The sequence below is a fragment of the Accipiter gentilis genome, chromosome 20 (assembly GCF_929443795.1).
Source record: "Accipiter gentilis chromosome 20, bAccGen1.1, whole genome shotgun sequence".
Classification (NCBI taxonomy): Eukaryota; Metazoa; Chordata; class Aves; order Accipitriformes; family Accipitridae; genus Astur; species Astur gentilis.
The window spans coordinates 1129093-1156147 of record NC_064899.1 but is presented as its reverse complement, the minus strand read 5'-3'; the positions used below and the strand labels follow the sequence as shown (position 1 = coordinate 1156147).

General features: G+C 40.1%; 1 protein-coding gene across 3 annotated transcripts in view; it reads left to right on the top strand.

The window, feature by feature from the left end:
- Nucleotides 1-27055, top strand: part of SEMA5A (semaphorin 5A) — a 327513-nt gene that overhangs the window by 254425 nt on the left and 46033 nt on the right. The gene's annotated exons all lie outside the window — the stretch shown is intronic.

Sequence of the window (27055 nt, the reverse complement as noted above, 5' to 3'; positions counted from 1 at the left end):
TGTGTGTTTCTGTGGTGCTCGTATGTGCTGAAATTCACACAGTTTATCAGTCAGAAATGTATATATAATTCAGCTTTTTCACAACATCATCTAGAATATGAGCTTCCTGAGGCAAGGTTGGTGCAGATGTGGAGGTGTCCTTGGCAGGTTTATGGTGGTTTTTATTTTTATCACCAGAGTACACAGGAACTCTAGCTATGAGCCCAGGACTCCAGTGTATCAGGTCCTGTACAGCACAGAAAAAGGTAACTTTAAAACCTAACTGCATAAGGAGCCAATAAGTGAATAGATGGAACCACCATGCAGCGCTGAAGTCAGCTTGAATAGCGATAGTGATCTTCGCACGGCAGCAGCCTAGGAGCTGTCAGGCTTGGAAGCCACAGTGGGACAATTTTGAGTGAATGGAATGCTTGATGGATACCCAATTGTCCTGGTTCAGCTGGGGTAGAGTAAATTGTCTTCTAGTAGCTGGTACAGGGCTATGTTTTTGAGCTAGGTATGAGAAGAATGTTGATAACATGTCGGTGTCAGCAAATATCAGAAGATGAACCTTGCAGTGCTGTTTCACGGTAATTTGGATTCTAGCGGTGGATTGTCACTGAAGGGGGTATAATGTAGAAAGCACAACCTGGGTGAAAATTTGAAATGGCCAAAACTGCAGAAGACAGGCTCTGCTGGTGAATGGCAGATGGTGGTGTTAATCTCCCCAGTGACCAAGAAAGAGCACAGCTCAAAGGAAAATGAGAGTTTGGTTTTAGCCATGTTGTGCTTAATGGCCAGGCCTGATGTTGCACACTGAGAAACACATACTCAATTTTGTTCCAGAATATTAAAGTGGTAGAAGAAAAATACTTTTATTTTTCACATATTAAACCAATTTTTACATGCCTTCATTTCAGAGAGCAAGCTTAATTCTGAGGTTCGTCATCATCTGTGGTCTATTTGGTAGCCTGGCAGTAATTCAATACTAAAGAAAGGATCATTTATTACCTTTTTCTAATTTTAAGGTTTTGTGCATTTTCCTGGGGTTTGTTCTCTTTTTAACATTTATCCTGGTGGTAGAACTGCATTTTCTATAGATTGAAAACATCCAACAGGTTTGTTCTTGTCTTTCAGTTGAACTTTAAGAATTAACGTAATCACTTAGAACTATACCAAGTTTTCCAAAATATTCATGTCCCCTGATGGTACACAAAAAAAGCAGACATATGGTCTAGATCTATTGTTAAACCTTCATGACTAGCATAGAAAAGAGCACAATCTGAAGCTTTTCTGTCTCGGTCATCCCCATTTATCCCATACTAATATTTGTGAAAGAAAGCAGTATTTTGTTTTGCACAGAATCTTCCTATGGTCTGAAATGAAAAATACATAGCTCTAATTTTCTCAGGAAGCTCCATGAGGAAAGTAGGAAAAGCTTTAGTGTAAAAATTTCTTAACTATAACTGATTTAAGATTAATGTTACTGGGTTTTGTAATTTATTACCAGTCTTAGCATGTTGTCTCTGCTGTGTCACAGAACAGTTACCAGTTCAGCTATGGAAATGTTTGGGTTTTTTTTTTTTAATTAATTAGAAAATTATTGTGTTGATGGTTTCAAAAAAGCACTTATCTTTGGAGTACCTAGTTGTCTTGCTAATACTTAGGCACCAATGGAAACCAACCTAAGGTAGAAATCCTCTATAAACCCTGGTGTTCTTGGAGGACAAAGGACTCGGGTATAAAGTCTGTGTTCTGTTTAAGTTTCAGTGAATTTGAACCTGAAAGTTACCTGTCTTGAGTCAAAAGTTTTGCAGCCATAGTAGGGCCTTGTCAATAAGTGTACCTGGAGAAGAAAGTACTTTATTTCTTCTAAGAGTTTGTTTCATTAATGGAGGAAAGAGCCATCTGAAATATTTTTATGTCTTCTTGTAATTGTTGAATGGATGAAATAGTTACATTAATAAAATCCTAATGAATGAGGAGCAGGAATATCAAAACTTGTTTATTCATCAGAGGTTCTTCTGCTTCAACCAAATTTTTGGTTTTATTGTTGTAGGTATATATCCTTCAAAACAATTAGAATGATGGATTTTTAGCATAGTGAATCAAGGAGAAGTTATTGTGCCTTATTACTACTAATTTCCCATCTTTACCAGTTGTAGTGATACTAAACTTAGATGGTGAAAGGTATTTACTGAATCTAATGTGTTTTTAAAGCCTTTTATTCTTAGTATCTCAGAGCACTTGGAAAGTTAAATAATCTCAGGAAAAGTTGCAATGAAAGAAATTTTTGACGCATCAGAGGTGTAGGGTGGACTAAATGCTGTCTTGAGACCCCTTTGAACTACGCCGATTCTTTGGGTTTGGAACCATTTTTCAATGGAGGGTCAGGAGAGAAAAACAACAATAACGGTTTTTATAAGCCTTAAGAAAGGAAGTCTTACAGCTTGTTTGCCAGCAGTATCAGGGGACCAGATTTTCTGTCATAGGAGAATCTCCCTCTTCTGTTTTCTAGTCTGCAACCAGGCTGTGAGACTGTAGTATGGCCAATCCTGGTCTACTTAGCTGTTCTCATTTTGCAGCTTTTGCCATATTCATGGCTGTTGCCTGTGTCCACCGGATGATTTATACCACATAATTTCTACTGAGCATTTTTCCTTCCTTTTAGTTTGGTTATATTGCTCTTTGTAATATCACAGCAGGCAGCTACTGTGTGCGTTTTGCTTTTTTGCATGTTTCTCATCAGTTGATTCCTTGGCTTTATCTGTCTTCAGCAGAAATCAACCAAGACTCTTGAATATTTTTTTATCAGGACTTGGCAATTATTGCAAACTTAGCATCTTATAAAATAATAATGATAATAATAATAATAAATCTTTTGATGCACATAAATGTTCCAAAGAGAGAAAAACATGATGCTATTTTAAAGATGCATCTGTCGCTGAGGTGCACTCAGTACATGAAAAGAGATGGCCAGAGACTTAGGACTGAAAGCATTCACACTGAATATGTAAAACCATAAATTGTTATGATATAGGAGAATTAGACCACAGAGACTCCTAAAGGTCAAAAAGATGAAGCTCAAAATCAAAATCTGGAGCCATAAGGACCTGGGAAAGTCTTTATGTTAATTAAAGTTAGTAAAGAACGCTTGAAATTGTCTACCAAGGAATAGGAGCTTCACAGCCAAATTTAAGAGCAGTTAAAATCTGGTAATGGAAAGCTGAAGTGGACCACAAAACAGGTATTACTCTCATGTGTTCAGGTGATACATGTGCTAGAGAAGGAACTGTGGAATCCTGTGGACTGTGCTAATATGACTCAGAGGACAAATATCTTCAGATTTTACAGCATACTCAGCTAAGTTGTACATTTGCTTCAGAAAATGCTTCTTTTCCCCTGAGAAACATAATCTCTGTTGAATTTGCCTCAGGCCAGTAATAAGAAAATAACTTTTTTTAAGACTTATTGCTAGAATAAGAAGTCTAGTTTGAGGCTTAAGTTGGGTGACATACTTTACATATATTTGTCTGTGTTCTTATTTCAGTCATGCTAACATACGCATCAATGTTAGTTTTTGTAATGGGAGAGTGGTAAAGTGTATACACTTTCTGTATACCAGAGTGAGGCATTTTGGGTCTTGTTGTGGAATAAAAACAAAAGGAGGAATTTTGTTTCTTAGAAAGAATCACTAGTGTTGCATTCATCTTTTTTTATTATTATTTAAACATTCCAGAATTGTGATGAATGCAAAACCTTGGGAAGAAAAACTATCTGTATTCTAAAGTTTCTGTTATGACACAAGATGAAAAAAAAGGTCTTGGAAAAACAAATGTCAGAAGTGTTTTCTTTCATTAAGTTTTTAAAGGGAATTTGAAGATGGAAAGTTTTCAGAAGTATTTTGTCTATCAGAAAGAACAGTCTGCCTTTAAAATACTTGCCATATCATGAAACAAACTCCAAATGCCTAGTCTAGAGAAAAGGGACCAGAAAAGAAGTTTGTTATTATGATTTTTATGGTTCTTTTTAAAGTTTCCATTTGACCTCTTTGATTTAAAGAAAAATAAAATAATGCATCAGCTATTGCAAAACCAGAAAACATTTTCTCACAAGAATGAGGTACAAAAAATGTACTTTTTATATGGCATTTGCATACTTCATGTTAATTTCCTTTTCCAGTCCTTTTTTCTGTCTATAATGTAAACTCCATTGAGTATTAGCTGGTTTTTGTATGTTCTGAAAGTTTGGCAAAGTAGAGCCTGCCTTCTTTTGATGCTGCATTTGCTATTGCAATTATAAGCAATGCCAAGTAATTAAAGAGGGTAAAACAACAAAAAAAAATCAAAATCACAAGGATAGTTTCAGAAAATGCTAACACATTGATTAATGGTACATGTGATGCTCAACTTTGTCAGAAAAGTGAATCATCAATTTGGCATGCATAGTCAAGGTAAATGTGAAATATAAACTGGTTGAACTGATGTGCATATATGTTCAAATGTGAGGTGTTTAAGGTATTTAGCTATAAATCCAGTGATCATTTTGCGGTTTGATTTATTTAATTTAGGAGGAGAGGCTAAACTGCAAGTTGTTTGCTTTCTTGCTTAAATCAGAGCAGTGTGAAGCATCTATTTTTCAAGAAGCGGTCATTTTTGAAAAAAACGTCAAGCTGAAAAATAAATCTTCAGCTGCTAGAAACTGTCCCTACTCCCCTTCAAGCAGTTCAGTTCAACCTGTGACAGCTCACACTGACTGCGGTCCTGTTCGGAGGTTCCTACAGCAAGTTCGTTCAAGGACTTCCAAGTCATGTGCAAAAACTTCTTTTGTGGACCAATGCCAGTTGGCTTGAAATCTCTTTCAAATCTAGTTAGAAGGGTTCTCCAAAGTGAGTATTCTCACATTCAAGAGATAGGAGGCCCGATTTGCCAGACTGGTTCCTAAAACGCTGTCCTGGTTTTGGCTCAGGTAAGAGTTAGTTTTCTGCTTAGTAGCTGGTACAGTGTGTTTTGGAGTTAGCCTGAGAAGAATGTTGATAACACACTGATGGTTTAGTTGTTGCTAAGTAGCATTTATCCTAAATTAAGGATTTTTCAGTTTCCTGTGCTCTGCCAGCAGCAGGTGCACAAGGAGCTGGGAAGGAGCACGGCCAGGAGAGCTGACCCGAACCAGCCAAAGGAACATTCCATACCACAGACCCTCATGTTCAGTACAGAAACTGGGGGGAGTTGGCTGGGAGGGGCGGATCGCTGCTCCCGCATCGCTCAGTGGGTGGTGAGCAATTGCGTTGTGCATCACTTGTCTTTTCTTGGGGTTTGTTTCTCTTTCCTTTTTTTTTTTTTTTTTTGTTCTATTCCTTTTCATTATTATACTACTTTATTGTTAGTATTTTATTTTATTGTACTTTAGCTATTAAATCGTTCTTATCTCAACCCCCAAGTTTTACTTTGTGTTCGGTTCTCCTCCCCATCGCCCTGGGAGGAGGGAGGGGAGCGAGCGGCTGCGTGGAGCCCAGCCGCTGCCTGGGGTGACCCCAGGACGAACACCGAGCTCACCAGTGTGTCCCGTCACAGGTATCGCTATTTGCTGCAGTTTCCAGCTGCTCCCATGCCGTAGCTGTAGTCTTTGTTATTGTTACTTAGATGTACTAGCTTACACCGGGCTGCGGGAGGCTCTGCCTGTGAATTGTGCTCATTCCCGTGTCTGGTGACCGCAGAAGTCAGAAGTGGCTGAAACCTCCTTCGTTCTGCGCTCAACAGGCACGGCGTTGGGCTCCGGGGCTCAGCATTACGAGACGTGAACGTCTACTTCCCTTTGACTCAGCTGGGTTTTGAATATGTATGAGAAAGGAGAAGGGTATTTGGGAAGAAAGGATGTTGGGTGCTGAGGTTTTGTGCTGCGCTCATTTTAGAATGAATTAATGAGCGATACTGAAGGTGGAGGATATTTCCTGGGGACTCGTGCATCATCCAGCCTGACATTTTTTGATTGCTGTGGACCTAGAACATTCAGTTATCTCTGGAAAGTAACCCATAACTCTCTCATTGAACACTAAAAATCAAAACAAAAGGTAGGTGGCATAGTTTTAGCTTAGTTTTATCAAGTAATAAGGCTTAGAGGATCGTATTGTAGTCTGTCAGGTATTCTTACCTTCTGCCCATAAATAAGGAACCCACTCACCCACTACAACTGTGTTTGATTGGAGGGTGGCCTTAGATGACAACATGGAATTGCAACAAGTTGCGTGAAAACCAGTGGCCCAGTAGAGGACAAAAACCTAAATTAGTCTAAGGTAGTTCCCACCTTGAGAGACAGAGTTGCAGCTGAGTCCCTCGTTTGGTCCAAGGGGCATCAGGTGCTGGTCACTGAGTGTACGTGGTAGCACGCGTGTAGCTTCTGACTAGCCACTGCGTGTCTTTCGGATTTTAGTAGTAGGACTGCTAAATCCTGCTGGCAGGAGATATGGGAAGGGGAATTGAGAGAAGGAAAAGTTTAAAAGACTTGAAATATAAACTTACAGACAGCTTATAGTTCATCTTACAGTTGAAAACGCTGGTTCCAGTGCTTGTGGATCTACTTATTTAGTATGTGTAGTGTAGCTTTATGTGATACATAAGTAGTATTTCCATGAAATCAGAACTGACATAAACAGGGAGAGCTGTACAAAAAAAAAAAAAAAAAAAAATTACAGAGAGATTTCAGCAGCCTCGGGGAATGGGTAATTTTGTGGGAATTGAAATGTATCTTGGGGGAATTTAAGCCAAAAAAAGAACAACAGATGTAACATTCAGTGTTTCTACCAATCTGTTCTGGGAAGAATTTTCTTCCTAACCTCCATCTAGCAATCATGGGAGTAGGATACACCAGATAGTTGTCTAGTAGCCCATCAAGTATTTTCTGTACCCTCAGAATCCTGGCTCAGTCCAGTCACGGTCCTGTCTTCAGTTGCAACCAGTCTCAGGTGGCCAAAAGAAGGTAAGGAATAAGACAAAAACTATGTAGGTAATTTTGCATTTGCAAAATAATCCTTGACTCTTGAAAGCACCTGGCTAAAAGTCAAAATGTGACAGTTGGTTATAGTAATTACTACACTATAGAAATGCACCAACTTATGAATGGTAAATGTAATAGACTTATACAGACCACTAATTTGGAAGGAAGAAGGAAGAACAAAGTAATCTCTGTCCTGGGGTACTGGAAAGACTAGAGCTGATTTAATATGTGGGGTTTGGTTTTAGAAAGGAAAAAAAAAATAGCAAGCCTTATATCCAAATGCAAGGGAAAGAAAAAATTGATGCAGGTAGAGACAGACTGTTTAACCTGATCTCTGTTTTTCAAACTGCTGAAAAATTTTAGGCTAAAAAATAATTTAAAATATAAATGGAAAGTGGAGTGCAATCCCTTAAGATATTACCAATATAGACCACTTCATACCTTTCTGGCGTTGTTCTTCAAAAAGGTATCGGGGATTTCAGACAATCAAAATGGAGCAGCTTCAAAGTATATGGTATTAAATGTGTGATCCAGCGTTACAAAAAAAAAGGTCCTCATTAAAGTGATGTACTAGCAAGAAGATGTAGGAGTTAAAAGGTGGATAAAACTAACTGGACATACCAGTGGGTTGTCCTGGAAGGGAAAATGTCAGATTCCTGGGAGGTTACTCTAGATGTCCTCCAGGAGTTACTTAGACAGATCTTATTAGTAGTATCCTTAGTAATTTTGGCAGACAAATTTGGATTATGTTTGCTGGTGAGCTGAAGTTGTGGGGCATCATCAATACAAAGGTTGATTTGCATGTCATATAGGAGGCACTAGATGTCTTTAAGGGCTGAAGTAATAGAAGTGAGTTGTATCATGCTTGCAAAGTTGTGAACTTAACATAAATTTAACAGCAACTCCTGCTCTCACCTTGAAGTACAGGGAGGAACAAGAGAGGAGAATGACCCTGTGCGTGAGTTGTTTATGATACTAGCTATAAGCCGGAAAAGTTCTGCAGCAGTGGAAAAAGTACATTCAGTTTTAGCATTTAGGATGTTTCAGCAAGGTATTTCCAGTAGAGACAAAAAAGGTAGTCTAGGGATTCATATAAACTAATCTCAGAAACGATGACTGTAACAGTCTGGACTGAAGCTAGCTGTAATCACACTTTTTGTTTCACATATGGCAAGTAATGCGATTTCTCCACCACTGCTGTTATCTTCAAAGCTGAGCTTATTTTGAAGCTGAATTTATCTGACACCATTGGATCAATGACTGAAGTCTCATGGAAGCTTATTATGATTTCATCTACAAATTTTCCAAGCCTCTTCTGTTACAAAGGCATGTCTTTGTAAGTATGCAAAAACCTTAATTTTACTGTAGGCAGTTCAGTAACAACCTTAAGACATTGTGCAATTGCAGTCAAAATGGGAAAAAAGGGTGCATGAAGCATGGCATTGGAAATGACCTTAGAAACAAGATAGAGCTGTTACATCGAATTGTTCTGTAGCCACACTTACTGTTCTCTAAAGGATATGGCAAGTGATGGAAGTGAGCTGAGCCCTGGAAAGTGTCCCAAAGAAAGACAAAAGATTGGGGTTCTGGTAAATCAGAGAAGGCAAGGTTCTGGTGTGTGAAGGACTAATATATAAATTAATGATAGCTTTAGAGAGGGAACACTGGGATTTCTGAGCACTCTGTATTGTAATATACTGAATTTTAAGGAAATATGAAGCCAATTAAGGGAATTAATTTCTGTCCAGGGCATTGTTAAATGATGTAACTTGTTGCAAGAAATTGTTGAGGCTTAAATCTTAAGAATCAAAAAAACACCCCCACAACTAAAATTATGCAGGTGATATCTGGATGAACTAGAATTATAATAGACAAAAACCAAAATTACATTATTGGTAGCATAGTAAATCTCATTTTAAATCTTTCTTTGAGTATTAACAATCAGATTGAGAGCTGTGCTTTTGGCATTCCACTTCTTTCTGTGCTGACAATAACCAGGGACAGCATGTCTGATCTAGAATGGCATTTCCAATGTTCCTCTTTGTAAGTGAGCGTTGAACCAGCTTACAGCAAATCGTCTCTCTGATTTATTTTGTTCCTTTTAGGTTTAGCCACCTGTAGTTAAAAAGCTGCAGTGCAAACATAGTAATTGTGTTTACGCATTTTATACCAAAAAGTGTGCTCACATGTGGACCCGATGGTTAACACGAAGCAGAGTTTTGTTTCAGTGTTCTTCACTTCGACCTCAGTAAATTGAAGGTTGGATGAAGCCTGAATAAGTAATACACGCTGTTGCCATTATAGCTTCACTGCTGCAGCAACTGTTGAAGAGTGCAAGGCTGATTTGTTAGCTGAGCTAATTGGCAGCAGTCCTTAGCCATCCGAGTGCAATTAAATGGAACTCCATCCAAATTAATGATATTTATCTGCCGGCTTTTGTTTTCACTTTGCCTCAGAGCATTATAGTAATTTTTAATTTATTAGGCTGTGGTAGGATTTTGCTTTTCCTTGAAAATAGCATCAGGCAGCCCTGTTCTTACCCAGGTTATATCAGGTTGGGGCATCATTTAAAAAAAATTTGGGGATATTTATTGATGGAGTTATTAAAACTACCTGTTTTTTCCTCCTGGGTTGATTCCTTCATCCCTTCCACATTCAACTGTCAGCTTAGAAGAGTTCTGCACTAATACTAGTCACCAAATAAAAGGCATTAAGTTATTCAAAGCCTCTGACATTCACCTTGAACAAACATGTTCACAAGCCTTAAAAAAGGCAAACATGCATTTTCATTGTATTTGTTTATAATTTATTTTGTATCTTCAGGGTGTTGTGACTCAGTCAATTACAGCATTCTGAAATAATAATATTTAGGCCTGACTACCCCAGTAGAAGGGATTGTATTCGTTCTGTCTGAGAACATGAGCTGGTGCAAACACTGAGCTCATTTACCAGCGTGCGCGGTGATTTGTCCTTGCAGCGGGAAGGGCAGGATGTGGTTTTGCAGCCCCCTGTCAGGACCCCTTATGGTACTTGTAAGCAGCGTCACGTAGCATATTTCTTTTCTGCCAGAGGAATGCAGCTGGAAGGAAAATTATTAATCCTGCAGATTCCAGAACAGTTTTTCTCATTCAACAATACTTGTTACATCATCTGAAACATCAGAAAGGTAAATACATTTGAAGTCATAAATATAGGTCTTGCAGTTTAGATTATGAAAATCTCCACCTTTGTTACTTCTAACAATTTCTAGCATGAGAGATCAGTGAAGCATTTGCTACTCTGTGAAGATAAAGGGGTTGATTTATCTTTCGTCTGAAATTGGTGAAGCCCCGATGCAGACTGGGAGTGGTCCCGAAACGCAGTTCTTCCTTGGCTTTGCCAGAGAGGCTCTAGATGGAGAAACGCGGCTGCAGACTCTGCCTTTAGCGTTCAGGTGTCTGATTCAGAGGAAGGATGGACTCACTTTGATCTCTTTGGGCTTTGAATCAATCTCCAGAAGGAATAGTGGAAAAGAAACGCTGGAGTTGATATGCTAACTCTGCTGGCGATTTACTCGCAGTTAAGAGGAGCTGACCGGGTCCTCGGCTGGCACAAATTGACGAAACCCTGTCGATTCCCTCTAGGCTGCTTGAGAAAGCTGGCAAGTTACAGCTTGACATATTCATCTCCAGATCGTGAACATTTCTGCGGAATGAGGCAGTAGGAGATCCTAAATGCCTCGTGGTCCCCTCGGCGGCAGCCCTCGGAGCAGCTCGTCCCGCTGCGCGGGCGCCCCGCGTTCCTTCCACCACGTGCCAGCCAGGAGACTGCGCCGGTGCCGGCAGAGCTGGTGCTCGAACCTCTCATTTCCTTCGTGGATCAGAGAGGAAAAGGAAACGGAAACTGAAATCTCTCCCTAGATCCCGCAGCACTACAGCTGCTTTGCCGGCGACGCGGGCTGGATTGCCAGGCGCTGGGGCAGGTACGGGACTGTTAGGTAGCCAACGTCTGCTCAGTGCTCAACACGAGACTCTTCTGCGTGACTGCTCCTTTACTCGCAAGCAACCCCATTTTTAGTGCCTGAAGGTTATTTAGGAGGTAGTGGCAGATTCCAAGGTTCTTTATAAAAGGGCATTTGCCTGTCAGCGCTTGCGAGGACAGTGTTACAGGCTCCGATCTGCACAGTGGGAGCTCGGATAGTGTGGCTCGGTCAGTTTACTGTTCTGGTAATGTCACACTACTGTGGATGGACCTCTTACCAGCAAAAATTTCATTTCCCACAGCTGAGTTTATTCTGTCCCCATCCCAATCAACACAAGCGATATGAAAAATGAGGGTTAGTCAATAGACCCACATCTCTCAGCATTGCCTGACTTAGTTAAGTCTTTTCACAGCCTTGAATGACATCAGCCAGCAGAAGTCCAGAGAGTGTATCTGGCTGTTACCCTATCTAGAAAACCAAGGCCTCTAATCCTGCTTTAATCTGAAATGAAGTATGTTCACTCTATTTAAAGCATGAAAAGAGATTCAGTCAGAAGTTTCAATTTTTTTCAGGCAGTTGCTCACAAAACTAGAAGTATACTATATGCTTTCCCATAGGAGCACATAAACTTCTTTGTAAATTCACGGAGCTCCCTATTAAAAATAGTTAATTTATGTGTCCTATCCCTTATTGAAAAGCTGATCCAGAATCCCCATTCACATATTGAAGCATTTGTGTGAGATAGCTTGGCAGCGTGAATATTTTGTTAAAGAGGTTTAAAAGTACTTAGAAAGAGACGTAATATCAGTGCATATAATCTTCTTCTGAAATGGAGGGCTAAAAGGAATATTAGACATATAATGAAATCTAGCATCAGCAATTTGGTATGAAGTATAAAAATGATCCATTACAAAGAATGCGAGAAAAAAAGCAAATGATGGATTATAGGAATTAATCAATCAAAAACCTTGCTGGGGTCATATAAATATAATTTTGAAAAAAGTAAAGAATGCAGGCTTGTTTGGTGTCTTTAGTTACGGACAAGTTTTCACTTCTTTCTCTTGTTTTCAGAATTATTGGTGGTTTATTTACTGGTTAGTTTTCTAGGTAAAACTGAAGAAGTATAATAATATGAGATGATCTAACTAAGTTAAAGTCAAATCTGACTTTCCATGACAGTCCCAAAATGTCAAGAAAAATTAACTTGTGTTGCCTTAAACTTTGTAGGAAGAATAACATGTATGAGCGGAATTTCCTGTGTTGCGAGAGGCAGGTAGGGTAAAATGTGGAGAAGAAAGGAAAATGTAAATCATGAGAGTGCAAGATTTTAAAAAAAGTATTTCTCTTTGCTAAAGTTGCAGAAGGGCTTTGCCTAAAATAGTCAGACAAATAGACTTGAAAATGGGCTATTAATCTTTTGCCTTTGATAAGGTAGGCACCCTTGATTACTTGGGGGCAATATATTGATGAGTTTAGTTCTCAGAACTGCATTCTGCCTGCAGTACCAGCCTGATAGAGTGTGCGCTTTCTTAACTCTATACTTACCCTTTCCCTTTTCCCCTGCAATACCCCCTTCAGAGTCCTTTCCTGAAAATAGAGGGCATTTTAGATACTATGGTATTTCTTGTGCTCTTGAATATGTTTAATCACCCAGGTCCCAGCAACAGACCATGTTGGACACCTTCCATTGTGAAAACTGACCGTTTATTTCTCTCTTCCGTTTCCCATCTTTTAAGCAGCTAATTATCTGTGAAAGCTTTTCTCTTAGCTTGTGGCTGCAAGTTTCCTTAAGAGGCTTCAAGAGACATTGTGAAACGTCCTCTTGAATTCAGAGTAAACTGTATCATCTTACCTCCTGTGTCCATATGTTTGTTGACTCCTTCAGAGAGGAGTCGTAGGTTCATGGCTTCGTAGGTTCATGGCTTCCTTTTATAAAAAAAGCAGGGTATATGATTTTGTTCTCCAGTAGATCATATTTGTTCACATGTCTGCTAATTTCATGCTTTATTATGATTTCCCCTGATTGTCCCAATTCAGATGTCCCCCTGAATTTCCTGAAGTATTTTAGAAAATGGTGTCACATTTGCCATCTTCCAGGCCTCAGATGGGAAGGTAATTTTAAGCAAGAAGCTGTGTGCCACTAGTATCAGTTTACTTATTTTTTTCCTTAGTTACATTATTTGGTGGTATTTTTTGTCCATTTTGTCTATTTGTTCCATAATGTCTTCAACTAACTTAGGCAGCTGTGGTCTTGCTTGCCGTTTCTAAACGTCCCTTGTATGCCATCATAACATACTGGGCCTATAGCCGCTGTAGCAATCCTTCTGTCCCTGATGTGCTTGATATAGGATTGAGTTTTAGCTTTTATACCTTTCGAAGTTCCACCTAGAATTCTTTTCTGGCCTCTCTTACTGTGTTGTTACATTTAATATGCTGGATTTCATTATTCTTTCCATTCATTTTTCATTTGTGCACGACTTCTTGAAGAGTGGCTTCATGCTTCTAATGACCGTTCTCTCCCTACTGTTCAGTTCTGCTGATTTCTTTTTGCCCTTCCTCAGATTCCTTGGCGGACAGCAAGCATTTGCTCTCTGCTGTGCCCGTGGTGAGCTTCCCTCCGGTAGCATTGTGCTGGTTCATATCCCTGACTCGGGTCCCTCATCCATAGTTCTACTGAACTCAGCTATCTTTGTTCATTTGTGCGGCGGCAGAGAAGAGGTCAGGGACTAGTCCCTTAACACTTTTCTCTTGAGTGGAGTCACCTCTCAAGAAAGCAGAAAGCAGCAAAGAAAATTCTTTTATGTTTTGCTAGAACAAATAGTTGGCCAAAATGCAGTTGTTTTTGTCACTGTATGCATATTTCTTAACCTTGGGCACATAAACCAGGAATCTAGTCTGCTTTGTCAAGGGTAAATGCTGAGTTCCTGCAGCGGCCTTTTCGGAACTGCTGAACTGGGCAATAGCTATATTACCCTTAAAAACCCCCAGACACCCACTCCCCCACACTTGCACCCTGATAAGCTTGTGGTGGCTACGAGAGGTCAAGCAAGAGGACTCAGAATAATCCATGATCTTTGAAAGTCATAGAGAAAATACGCCATTTGGTTTCTGCAGCTCCTCAAAGTCATGTTATGCTTCGTATGGAGTCACAAATTGATGCACAAAGTGGTTTTAGTGCTTGGTTGTTACTGCTAAAATGGGGCCTCATCTAAAAGGCATTGCAGTCAATGTAGTCTTCCTCTGATTTCAGGGGCACCTGGATCAGTCTCAGACTTTCTGTCATTCTGACCACTTTTTAAAAAAAGATAAGGACTTACCCATAAATGGATTCCCAACAATCAGAGTTGGTTAACATTGCCATCAGAGATACTTTTTATGACTTGGATGCAAGGGACTTTTGTTTGTTGGCTGTTTTAATTGTCTTTTTAGGCATCTTTTTCTCTCTACACAGTTCAATGAGTATAACCAGGATTTTTTTTCAAATATAGCTTAATACTGTAAAATTGTAATTTACAAAGATCCACTAAAAAAGATGTCCTGTGAAGCTTTAAAGTTGCTGTGTTCTTCTAGTGAAATGCCATTAAAGGCTGTGGGAGTATGAACAGTCCCTGATGCATTCACTTTCCAACTCTGTAAATGCACAAAAATCAAGTACTTACTCATTGGAATAAGGAAAACGATTAAAAAAATAAAAAGTTCCAAACCCCACAGCTGGAGCACAGATGCCAACAAACATAACTTTGATGCTTCACAGATGATTTTGAATACAAAGCTGTTCCAATTGATTCCTTCCCTACATTTTCCCTGGAAAAATGTTAAGTGCTCTGTGGTTTGTTTGTTGGTTTTTTTAAGTGGTAAAGAGATTATACAAGTTCATAAAGAAAGGGTTTTCATAAATGGATGCATGCTTATTTAATTCCATTAATTAAAGTTAACAAACCATACGTCCGTATATTTTTAAGTGTACGGTACAAACACAGTGTAGTTTTCAGGGCTTTTTTGGATGTGAGTTTTGAAAGGTAAATGAGGAAGTGGTACAGTTATGCTGTGAGAGAAAGCTCTTGAAGGTTTAACTCTGCAGAGTTTATACTATGCCAGAAGATTCTTTTTTTAACCTCAAAAAAGCAGATAGGCCTTTAAAGGCCACCTCTAGAACTTTCCAGTTAAAATCTAACAGTGGAGTCTGACTTTCAGTTAGTGCTGAAGTTACAGAAGCTATGGATCCATATATAGAGAAATCTCTGTGATGTATTTTGGGTTGTTAATAGATGTTTTTAAATGTGTGTGCTCAGGACGTACATGACAGTGGAGCGTATTGTAAGCTTTTAGTAAGACTCAAGAGCCCGGCCGTATCAGGAGTGAAAACCAGACCCCCGCGTTCTGGGGAGCAGCTTGAGCCAGGCTTGTCTGGGTGAGCCTGGCATAAAGGAGACTGGAGGAAAAGGCTACGAAACTGATTGGAAACGGTTTAAAAGGCTGTTTTGGCTTTGACTTGACTGAATCCCTACAATTCATGCTGGGGTCGGGCTCTTCTTTGGAGAACGCACGTTGATCTAGGTTTCCTGAAAGCCGTTTTGTTGTGGAGAGGTGATTTAGAGAAAGAATGACTTTACCTGTTTCAGTTCGTGGCTTAGTTCACGGTATTGTTCTCATTGCTCTTATTTTGAATAGTACCAGTCATTGCATGAGCTTGGGATTGTTTCATTCATCAAAAGCAGCAAAGCATGAATGACTTCTATGAATTACTGCCAATAAAATTTGCATCTCAGTCACCGTAAGTCCTGTACAGTCCCAACTATAATTGAAAGCATTGCATAGCAGGACTTTGAATCATTATATTGGCAGCATTCCAGGTTACCCAGGCAGTTTAGACAAAAGACAGCATTAGGAAACATAAACCTTTATCTTAAATAGCTTGTTTAATAACAATGCTGTTATTTTCAGATCAGGGACCGAGGAGCAATAACTGTAATGCTTGCTGCACTAGAATAGCATCTCTCTGACTTTCTGAATTATGACGTCCCCATTTTCTTACCTTTAAACTGTGTCTAGGACAGAACAGTGCACATTCAAGGATTTAAAGTACCATAATTAATGTTAAAATATTCCTGATTCAGAGGAAAGAATTCTCAACACAATTTTTAATTCAGATCATCTTTGTAAATGGCTTCAAAATTACAAATAAATCTGGAGAATATGTATTGGTGGAGGAGAAGCAAATGAAACAGCTGGTAGCATATGATGAATGCAGCTTTGCCTACACTAGGACATCCTACAGCTTCATAGTTCACCACTTGGTTATTGTCACAATAAGGTCTTGAACTAAGGAAACCAGAGCTGAATTGTGCCAGGACTCCTATTACTGTTCTCTTCTTCCCAGTACCTAAATTTTTAGGCAGTTTTTTGGTTTGTAAAAATCACTATATGCTAGGTCTTCACAACATAACAAATGAGGTAAATAATTTCACCCTCTCTGGCAAAAAAAAAGAAGACGGGGAAACCATTTTTCACTCACCACTGCCTAAGCCTTGGATGGAATTGATCTGTACTGAGAGGGGTGGGAGCAGAATTCCCCTCCTTCCTCTGCTAATCTAAGGGCCGACGGCTGCCTGCCTGCCGATGAGGGAGTAGCTCTACCTGATTTGGGCCTCATGCTCATTCCTTACCTTATGATTTACAATATTCCCCTTGACTTGGTGCTGATGAGGATTCCTTTCTGTCACTTTTCTTCACTGCACCATTGAAAAGGCATGCTATGAATGAGAAGTCTGGGTTTGATTCTTTTCTGAAAATGGTATGAAAATGGAAGCTGGAAGCTCTGTGGAAGAATAAAATGAATTAAAAAAAATTTAAAATGTCAGTCTCTGCCTTACAACAATTCCCAGGCCTTTATGAAAGTATCCAAATACTCAGAAACAAATTTTAATCCTTCTGAGTAGTTCTTTATTGTCCTAGGTCTCCATTCTAAAGAGATTTCCATTTTACAGTCCTATCTGCATTCTCTGTATTAGATGAGTATAATTACAGTATAATCACAACCAGGGAGGCCAGGAGGTTCATAGGTCTCTGCTGATATCAGATGATAACAAAGACAGCTCAGATATGGAGGACAGTTTCATTACAGAGAAAAAGCCTTCCAAGAGGTCAGGATAATAGTCACTGCATCTTACTATTGGTTCTTCAAAGGCCGCCTTTAAGTCTCCGAACTAAACATTTGTTCCCTCTTTTCTGGAGACTTCAGACTTTTTTTAATATTGTGCTGAAGAGATTCATTTGCAAAGCAAAAATAATCTTTAAAGTCTTTTCTGAACCATAAATAGAAAATCACACCATAGTTCTTTTTCTCCTGTAAGTTGAAAAGAATGCTTTGCATTTCTTCATTCTGTATTCCGAGTCCCTCTATATTTCTTAACAATTGTCTTTGTCACCGGTACTCACTACTAGAAATACATCTGTAGAGAGCAGACATCAGACAGAAAACTAACCAATATTGTTACCAGTTTGGGTTCCTTACATCATTAATGTATATGAGTAGTCATACTTTTCCTCAAGCGTACCTCCCCCTCCTGCCCCCTTCATAAATATCCTTTCCTCCATTTGGGATGCTTTCAATATATGTGACTTTTTTGTCCATGTATATTTTGACCCAAGGTATCTAAATGTGTAGGGTTTTATGATTTTTTTTTTTTTTATCAACAGCGTCTGGAATTTTCTTTCACATTTTCTCATTTAATCTCATAGTTCTGAATTCAAAGGTATTGGTGATAAATCAGTTTAATATAACTTTGTTGATAATGGTAAAGTCTCATTGCAATAACAGAACAGAATCATGATTTTTTTTTTTTTCTTTTTAGATTTAAAGAAATGATGAAGTTGCAAACTCAAGCATTCCAATGCATGACCTAATGACAGTAGCAGAATTAAAGCTGCCTATGCAAATTTAAAAATACCCTTAACCATACAATATTTTATGAGAAATTTATGGCAGTCAAGTTAGAGAATAGATTGCTTGGACTCCCACCAGTTTGTTAACACTCATAATCCTATTACAGGCAAAAAAGAATACACAGTTCATGCAAACCTAAGAAATTATTCTTAGTCTAATTACGGTCTTAATGGTCGTAACACGCAGAACAGCCTTATCAAATAGTTTAAATTATGTGCAGGTAACGAATACACAAACTTTTTAGTCGCCCCCTCTCTCTGGTGTCAGGCTTGCCCTCCCGCTGCCCCTCTGTGTGTTAAGGTCGGCGGTTTCGGTCTGGGGGGTTACAGCAAGGGGTCCGTTTCCTGAGTCCTTTGCCAGAAGTTTGACATTGATGTTGACAGTGTCTTTTTTCTCACTTTAGCATGAGGTTGGGATCTTTTTTATGTTTGCATACAGGCTCTACACCTTGCTTGATATTCATTAGTCTGCAAGTCCACATCGCATCCGAATTGACTGTGCAGTGTGTGGTTTACATACGTGAAGTTGCTTATTCTTTGTTCTCTTTGTACCCCTAAGGCTTGGCAAGGATGAGGTGACTTACCTTGCTCCTGAGGTTGCATTCCTTTGATGACCAGTAACTGGCCATCAGCGAGTTGTTTATAGCCCCTGGGCTTCAGGTATTGTCCTCTGCTGGTTCTTTCCAAGCTTCTGCTGCTCCTCTGTGCTGTGTTTTGTTAAGAGGGTCTCACAGGTCATTCTACCCACAGCACCTACATGTTACAAATACCCATTAGTGTCAAAATATACATCGCTGTAGACATGACCTCACACAATTATACAGAGCTAATGAAAAGTTAAAACAAAGTAGGTAATAGAGATCTGGTAATTAGGTAATTGCTATTGCATGCAAAAACAAATCTTCAGGCCTGTTAGAAAGACCAGTTCCTCCCTGTTTGCTGAGCTAGGACGCATGTTAGTGGTTTAGTTATGCTTCGCTTTCAGATGGAGCATCCGTGTTGGAATGCAAGCATAGCTCCTCAGAAGGTTTAATGGTTCTTCCCATACCCATGAAAAGAAAACAAAACACATTGGATTTTCAATATTTGAATCTCTTAGTAGTCACGTCAATGTTTCGGAAATCCCATTTCACCTAGGGATTGTGATAGTGACCTTGATTTGAAATTAGTCCTCTCTTTCTGGAATTTACGCAGTGGACTTCACATTCACCGGTATAAATTACTGAAGTCATGAGATTCTCATTCTTAATGCTGGCTAGTAGTCTTATGCTATGGGAAAATAAAGATACATCTAGGTTTTTGGTCCTGGTAGGGGAAGGCTGGCCATTCTTATTTAACTGCTGATTAGTAGGTAACTCCCTTGATCGAATGCAACTCTTCTCTATTCATATCTCATCATCTGTGATGACAGGCAGGCCCGCATTTGCTCTCCCTTTGCCAGAAATAAGATGGTAAATTGTATTGATAAAACTACATAATCTTAACATTACATGTTGGTGTTCTGATCAAAAGCCCCTCCAAGCCAGATCCTTCTGTTTATCACTCAAAGTAGATATAAAACACACAGCTCTCCTTATTGCTGTTCTTAAACTGCTGGGTCTAAAATTATAATTTTTTTTAAAATTAATAATCTTCAGTGTATAAACGGGACACATGGGACCTCATTAAAAGAGTCTCAAAGAAATCTGAATTTGCCATTCATGTAAATCCATGTGACCCCCTAGCAAGGAATTACTTTGCTTTGTTAGAAATGCAGACAATCTGTGTGCTCGCTTGTCCTTCCTGCTGTCAGTAGAAGAAAGGAAGCAGGAGGCTTTTTCTGATCAAGCACAACTTTAGGATGGGAGTAATAATCACATCTAGTACTATTATAGCATGAGATGTGGTTCCTGTGCCTCAGCTTCCTCCTGTGTTAAGAATTGTTCTCTGAGGCTAAACTGATGGAAGGAATGATGGGGATGTAAAGTATTTGAGGATGTTATTCTCGTTTGACTTGAAATAGTGAATGCTTTATGGGTTTTTGAGGTTTAATGTCACTGAATCCTATAAAAAGTAATTTGCATTTTCAGTGATGTTGTGTGTCTTTGAGACATGTGAGCAGCCATGTGATCATAGATCCTGTGTTCAAGCGTTAGCTAAACACTCTTTGGAACATTCCCACATACAAAATGAAATGTCTGTTTGCCTCTGAGCAGGATAAAGCCATGTCCCCTTGGACTAATTCTTTCCAGAGTCTTTGTCTAAAAACAAAAATTTACCCTCATGCATCTGCCACAGACTCATCCAAAGGAAACAAGTAGTGAACTTTCCATTCTGTCTGATCAGAGACTTTCTTTGTCACTCTGCAGGGTGATGACATTAACTTTTTTCTTTTGTCATGGGATTTAAAAAAGCAATTCCATAATTTTCAAAATGTTTTGGCTACATCAGCTACAGTTCAAGGAACAAGAGCTTCAAAGTTGTGACTTCCCACAGACCTGTCCAAACATGAAGAGGCAGCAATGCAATCTTAGGTAGCAAAACAGTTATAAAAATATTCTTCTGCTTGTATGGAAAAAAAAAAAAAAGGGCAAAATAAAAAAAAAGTTCTGTTCCAAAATAGCATGTATTGAAACAATTCATCTAAGCAATACTTGATCTTAAGAGTGAGAAAGCGGAGTAATGATACATGATTTTGTACACCTTAAACAAATCTTTAGTAAACTTACATGTATTGTTCCCCCTTCCTGAAGTCCTTTTAGGCATCTCTCTCAGGCCTCTCTACGGGCACACAAATACCTGGGTTGAATCTCTTGGGTTTCATACAGTATTGGGATTCATTAGCACAGAGAGTTTATATATCCTTCAGTGCCTGCAGAGTGATTGCTTTTATAAACCAAGGAATAACTGCAGAGCATGTGGGCCTCATCTTCTGTACCTCATCACTGCTACTAAACTATTTCCTACAACACCTACACCTTGCTGAGAAGCCACTGTCTTAAGATGTCAGAGACTGTGACCAAAACGAAGTCCCACATTATACACATTTCTGAATTATGGAACTGAAAGATAAAAGAGATACCATTTCTTGTGCTTTTTTAAAAATGCAACAGTGTGAATAGGTGAATTAGTTGGCATTAAAAAAAAAAAAACATTAGAGCCCTCCCTTTAAGGCTTTGTGAGAATTTTATTCTGCAAAGCAAAGATTATTGAAAATTACATTGTGTTATCTTTGTTCTTCCCTCTCCCCTGGGATCCTGTTGACTGCTTGCATCCTCATACTTTGATCCCCAAATTCTTGCCAGACACCTGCATTTTCTTATCAGTGAAATTTCCTTAGCTATTGCTGCTCTGATTTTATATGGTCACATTAACATCTATCTATGGGTATGCAAACTCAGCTCAGTGTCATTATCATCTTTATTGCTTTTATTCTTTTTTCTTTTCTTTTTTTTTCCCCCCTTTAAGGATTCTTTTCTTAGGATTCTTAAGAAAAAATTTTAAAAAGCAGACTGCCTGTCCTACCCATTCTGGACCATTTTTTACCTTACTGCTCTTATTGGTGTTGCCTTGTCTCTGGGCATCTAGAAGAATGACTTCTTTTCCCCAGAACTTCTGTATTTTGATGACAAGTTTCTCTGAGTATCTTAGATCAGTGAAAAGACAAAAGGATGTCTTACTATTTTGTCCAACGGGAAAAAAAAGAAAAAAAAAAAAAACACACAAAGATGTTTTGATATAATTTTTCCTTTCCATATGTGCAACTTGGAGCTGCCTTTGCATCCCTGCCATGTGGTGGGCTGGCCCTGGCTGGAGGCCAGGTGCCCCCCAAAGCCACTCTCCCACTGCCCTCCTCAGCTGGGCTTGGGGGGAGAGAAAATAGAACGAAAGGCTCGTGGGTCGAGATAAGGGCAGGGAGAGATCACTCACCAATTACTGTCATGGGCAAAACAGACACAGCATGGGGAAATCAGGTTCATTCATTACCAATCTTTAATTTATTACAAATCTTAAAACCACCTTCCCCCCACCCCTCCCTCCTTCCCAGGCTTAACTCCACTCCTGATTTCCTCTCCCTCCTCCCCCGGCAGCGCAGGGGAACAGGGGACGGGGGCTGGGGTCGGTTCCTCACCCCTTGTCTCTTGCCGCTCCTTCCTCCTCAGGGGGAGGAGGACTCCGCGCTCAGCCCCTGCTCCAGCGTGGGGTCCCTCCCACGGGAGACAGTCCTCCACAAACCTCTCCAGCATGAGTCCTTCCCACGGGCTGCAGTCCTTCAGGCACAGCCTGCTCCAGCGTGGGTCCCCCGCGGGGTCACAAGTCCTGCCAGAAAACCTGCTCCAGTGCGGGCTTCCCACGGGGTCCCAGCCTCCTTCGGGCACCCCCCTGCTCCGGCGTGGGGTCCTCCTCAGGCTGCAGGTGGAGATCTGCTCCACTGTGGACCTCCCTGGGCTGCAGGGGGACAGCCTGCCTCACCAGGGTCTTCCCCACGGGCTGCAGGGGAATCTCTGCTCCGGTGCCTGGAGCACCTCCTCCCCTCCTTCTGCACTGACCTGGGGTCTGCAGGGCTGGGGCTCTCACATGTTCCCACTCCTCTCTTCTGAATGCTGTTGTACAGCAGTTTTTTCCCCTTTTTAACTCTGTTCTTCCAGAGGCGCTGCCACCATCGCTGATGGGCTCAGCCTTGGCCAGTGGCGGGTCCATCCCGGAGCCGGCTGGCATCGGCTCTGTTGGACATGGAGGAAACTTCTAGCAGCTTCTCACAGAGGCCACCCCTGTAACCCCCCGCTACCAAAACCTTGCCACGCAAACCTAATACAGCCTTCCCCAAACAGAACTCCTCCTGTGAGCTTCCATAACTTCCTAATCATCCTGCAGGACAACACTCTTAAATCGACCAGCTCCAACAGTGTAGTGCTCAGCAAACTTGCCTTCAGAGTTTTGTCTGATAAGCCAGAACTCTTTGTAAATGGTCAGACGTTTCAAATTTAAAAGCACCATGTGAATACAAAATACTTATTATTGTCCTATAAAAAGCAATTTGCAGTCTATAGCTAACACTTTTATTTTCCAGTTACTAATGTCATTGGCCTGAAAATGCCGAAGAGCTGATGGTGTACTTACTGAGCTGTCACAACAAAGCCTGTATAACAAAGAGTACAGTGTAAGTCCAGGGCACCCATCCTGACCTTGAGCTAAAATTCAGTCCTGTGAGTTTGACTTGTGTATTCCAGCCATGTTGACACAGTTGCTGGCAGTAAGTCCTCTCCACGTTGCTGGGAATGTCTGAAATACAACATCGTGTGTTACCCAGCCCTTGCTTTTCCAATAATTTCGTGTGGGTTTACCTATTGCTTTGATAAGCAAACACAACACTACTACCCAGTGGCAGTCTGCAGCTTCAGCATCCTGAAGGCACGGACCACTGTTAAATTTTCCAGTCTCTGGCGTGAAACTCAGCTCTCATAACTTGTAGCTACTGATGTCCCTTTTCTGGTTTGTTCAAGAGAAGCATTTTGGTAGATGACATATTCACTGACTTTTTTTTTTTTCTGACAAATTTGATCACTGCAGTACAAATCAGTCCTTGCTCATTTCCTTTTTTTCTTCCTCTCATAAATGAGGTTACATGAATTTTATGAAAGAAGTGGGGCAAAGGTGGCATGCGAAAATTTCATTTGGGACAGGACTGAGATAAGCGTATCTGAGTATAAAGAGAAGCTAAGGATCCTGTGTGTGCATTAAGCAGTAAAGATTTTTAAGAACTCTTGTGAGTATTGTGTTAAGAAAAGGTGGTGTTGTTATCCATTCAACTTGTTGAAACTTATCAAATGCTCCATTTGAAATGTGATTTGATTTAATATTTTCAGGGAGCCATACTCTGTTCCTGGCCAGTTCATTTTCATTACCGCAGTATTTTTCTTTCCTATTTTTGTACGGTCTATAATTGCTTTCTCCTTTTGTTTCTTCATTAACCTTCTGGCTTGAATGTCTTTAGCAGTGCCACCTCTCACCAGTATAGTGCTTAGCCTTTTTGCCGAGACTTCCGTCAAGGTGTAAAATAAAAGGGCTTTAATTCTCTCCTAAGGAATTTCCCCAGAGCAGCAGAGCATAGGCTTCAGCAGTTCTGAGCTGAAACACACAGGTTTTGTCAATTAAAACCTGATCTGATTTATGCTAGGGTCATGCCAGCTACAGAACAGCTCATATTTGAGGAGATGCAAGGGAAGCGCACAGCTATTCTTGCCTTTTTCTTCCTCACACTGGAAATAGAGCATAATATGAAGCCAGCATCCAATTAGTACTTTTTTTTTTTTTCCCCCAGAAACATCTGTCTTACCAGGAATTGGCTGGAGATCAAAAATAAATGTTTTATTCGCAACCACAGAGTTCCAAAAATAAAACATAGACAAATTAAACCCTTTGTAAATAAACTTTATATAAACCCAGCAATATTAAAAACCTAAAAATGAAGAGTGTCGTGTGAGAAAGATTGATTTATAGGGAGTTTTTCAGATTGCCGCAAATTAAATGGAAAATGTGAAACAGGAGATTTAGTTCTGACATGATTCTGAAAAATGCCAGGCTCCATTGGTGGCTGCAAGGGCAGGATGCAGATGTGCCTAAGCAGAGACACATGCTGCTTTTTGGGAAGCTGTAGGGGATCTGGAACATCTGGGTGAAAGTGGAAGATTCGTCGGAGGCTGTTTGAGAGACCCTTATGCTTTTACAGCAGTTTAGAAGCTAGGTGAGATAAACCCACAGCATTTAAAATAGCAACAGAGCCTGGCATTTGGGCAATTGAATCCTATATTAGGGGTACAAACTTTGAGAAGCTGATACCCACTCATGGGAAAATTGAAGACAATCGTATATTTATATTTGCCTGTGCAGTTTCACTTACTGAACGTGTTAAGCACAAACCTGTGAAAGTTCATACGTAATCTGAATTTGCATTTATTATCACAACGAGAAGCATACTCTCATATATCTGTGTCAGTGTCTCTGCCTTTCAAGCTGGCAACCTGTAAAGTTTTATGCTGTTATTTTGATTGTCTTTTTATTTTTCGTGGGGTTTTTGCCCACATAGCCAGGGGCTCTGACAGATGAGTTACACTGACGCTTGCTACGCTGATTTAACCCGCTCAGGTGTCCCCCGTTGCTAGAGGTCATATTTTCCCACAGTGGAGCTGGCAGAAGCAAGCGTGTCGGCAGCTCGGTCGCTGCACCTCCTCGTCCAAGCGATTACGAGTACGAAAGAAGACAGTTGTGCGTTTGTACGTTCATCTGTAGCAGCGGTGGTGGAGGTGTGGGCACACGCTCACGGCTGTCAGCTCTGCTGTAACTTCTCCCTGGGGAAAGGCAGATGTCTGTGGTGTGATAAAGTATTAAATTGTGTTTAAGTGCATTTTCAGCTCAGCTATACTACTGTTCACTTCAGTGTGCCTGGGTCAAGGCCTGAAAAAGAGGTTTCTCGCATAATTATTTTTTTTTTCACCTACCTGCTGTAGCCGTTTTCCACGGGTGTTGTCCACCCTCTTGACATCTAAAAAGAGGGAAGTTTTGCTTGAAAGGAATTTGGGGGATGGGGGTTGTGCTTGGGTTTCCCCTTTCACTCATCTACAGAAGCGTGGCCTTTGAGCTGGGAAGGTGTGGATGTTCATATACACATTAACTCGCCATTCTTGACTTCCCTCCTAGTAGATAATTGGAGCCTCCTAATATCTGGAGGTTTTTGGAGGCGGCAGCAATCCAGCTGGTGCTGGCGAGATCCCTGGCGGCTGTATTTCGCCCCTTTGTTAGGCTTCCAAATCCTTACTTAGGTCCCCTACTTCGTTTGCAGAACTGCAGAGCGTACCCTTTCTGCTGCTTCCTCAGAAGGGCCAGGTGATCAAAATCTTTGAATGCGTCTCATTTGTGTGGCTAAATCTCTTTTCAGTGGATTTAAATACTTGCACAGTTTAATGCATTTCAACAAGCAGTTCTGCTTTTCACTGCAGCTCCTGGGTTTGGACTGGCAACGCTGAATTAAAGTTCATGGCTCCTCATCTATTCAGTTTGTACCATTTCCATCACTTAAGCGTTTGTCATTTAGCAGCTGCTCTAACATTTAGAGTGTTACCTCAGGAGTGGTGACATTATAGGATTTTTTTCCCCAGTGATTTGTCTATCATTTAAGTCATTCTTTGGAATGAAAAAAACAGTAAGAATATTAAAATTATCAGATTTTCAGAGCAAAGCCAGACTTCAACTCTTTCCAACATTAGCTTTCTCAAATTTTGCTTCTTTTTTTTTTTTTGTATAAAACAGTTTATAGCTCTTTATAATTAAAGGGGGGGGAACAATAAGACAAGCTGCAATTGAGTGCTTGTTGTCTAAATGACTTCTCGAGCAGTTAATAATTTCATAATCTCAGGTCTGTTACCGCTGATTAGTAGTTACATTTTTGCCCTCAGATTTTGAGTTTAAAATGTGAAAGTTCAGCGGAATCTGAAAGATTGTGTAGTAGTAGAAGATAAGATTAATGATGATCTATAGGCTGATAAAAGGATTAATTTTTATATAAGGCTGCACTTAGGATATAATAAATTACTATGGATAAATGAATAAGAATCTGAAAGTGTGCTCTGTGGCTGGATATAAAATAGTAATAACTGTTTTATTTTTCTGCATTACTTGTTGGCTGGCTTTTCACACAATTGATTTTCCAGGTCAAAATATTACAGAAGTAAACATGTCCTCAGCATGTAAATTCCCAGAACGACTTTACCACGGTGCTTAATTTGAAACTGCCTTGTGAACGAAAGCAGCCGTTTCTCTCCGTAGGAGTACCACCCAGCTCCTTATCCTCAAGCCCATGATTACGGGCTCTGCAGCTTTTACTTCTCCTCTTCTCGTTTCGCAGTAACACATTGTTTTAGCAACCTGTGGAGTTAGTGATATATGGTGGCAGACAAACCCAACTGACACTTGTTTGCAGATTTCTCCCATTGCTAAGTTTGGGAAAAAGAACACTCACAACATTATAGCTGGCAATGGGTGAATCTAAGAGTCAGGAATCTGAGGATCAAATTCTTTCTGGGTCACAAAGTAGCCAAGGAACTCTAGTGTTGCCTGTGAAAATTGAAATCCGAGATTTGCTTCCACTTTTGGTGTTTAAAAATTTGTTGTTGAGGATCTCCTTTTACAATAAGAATATAG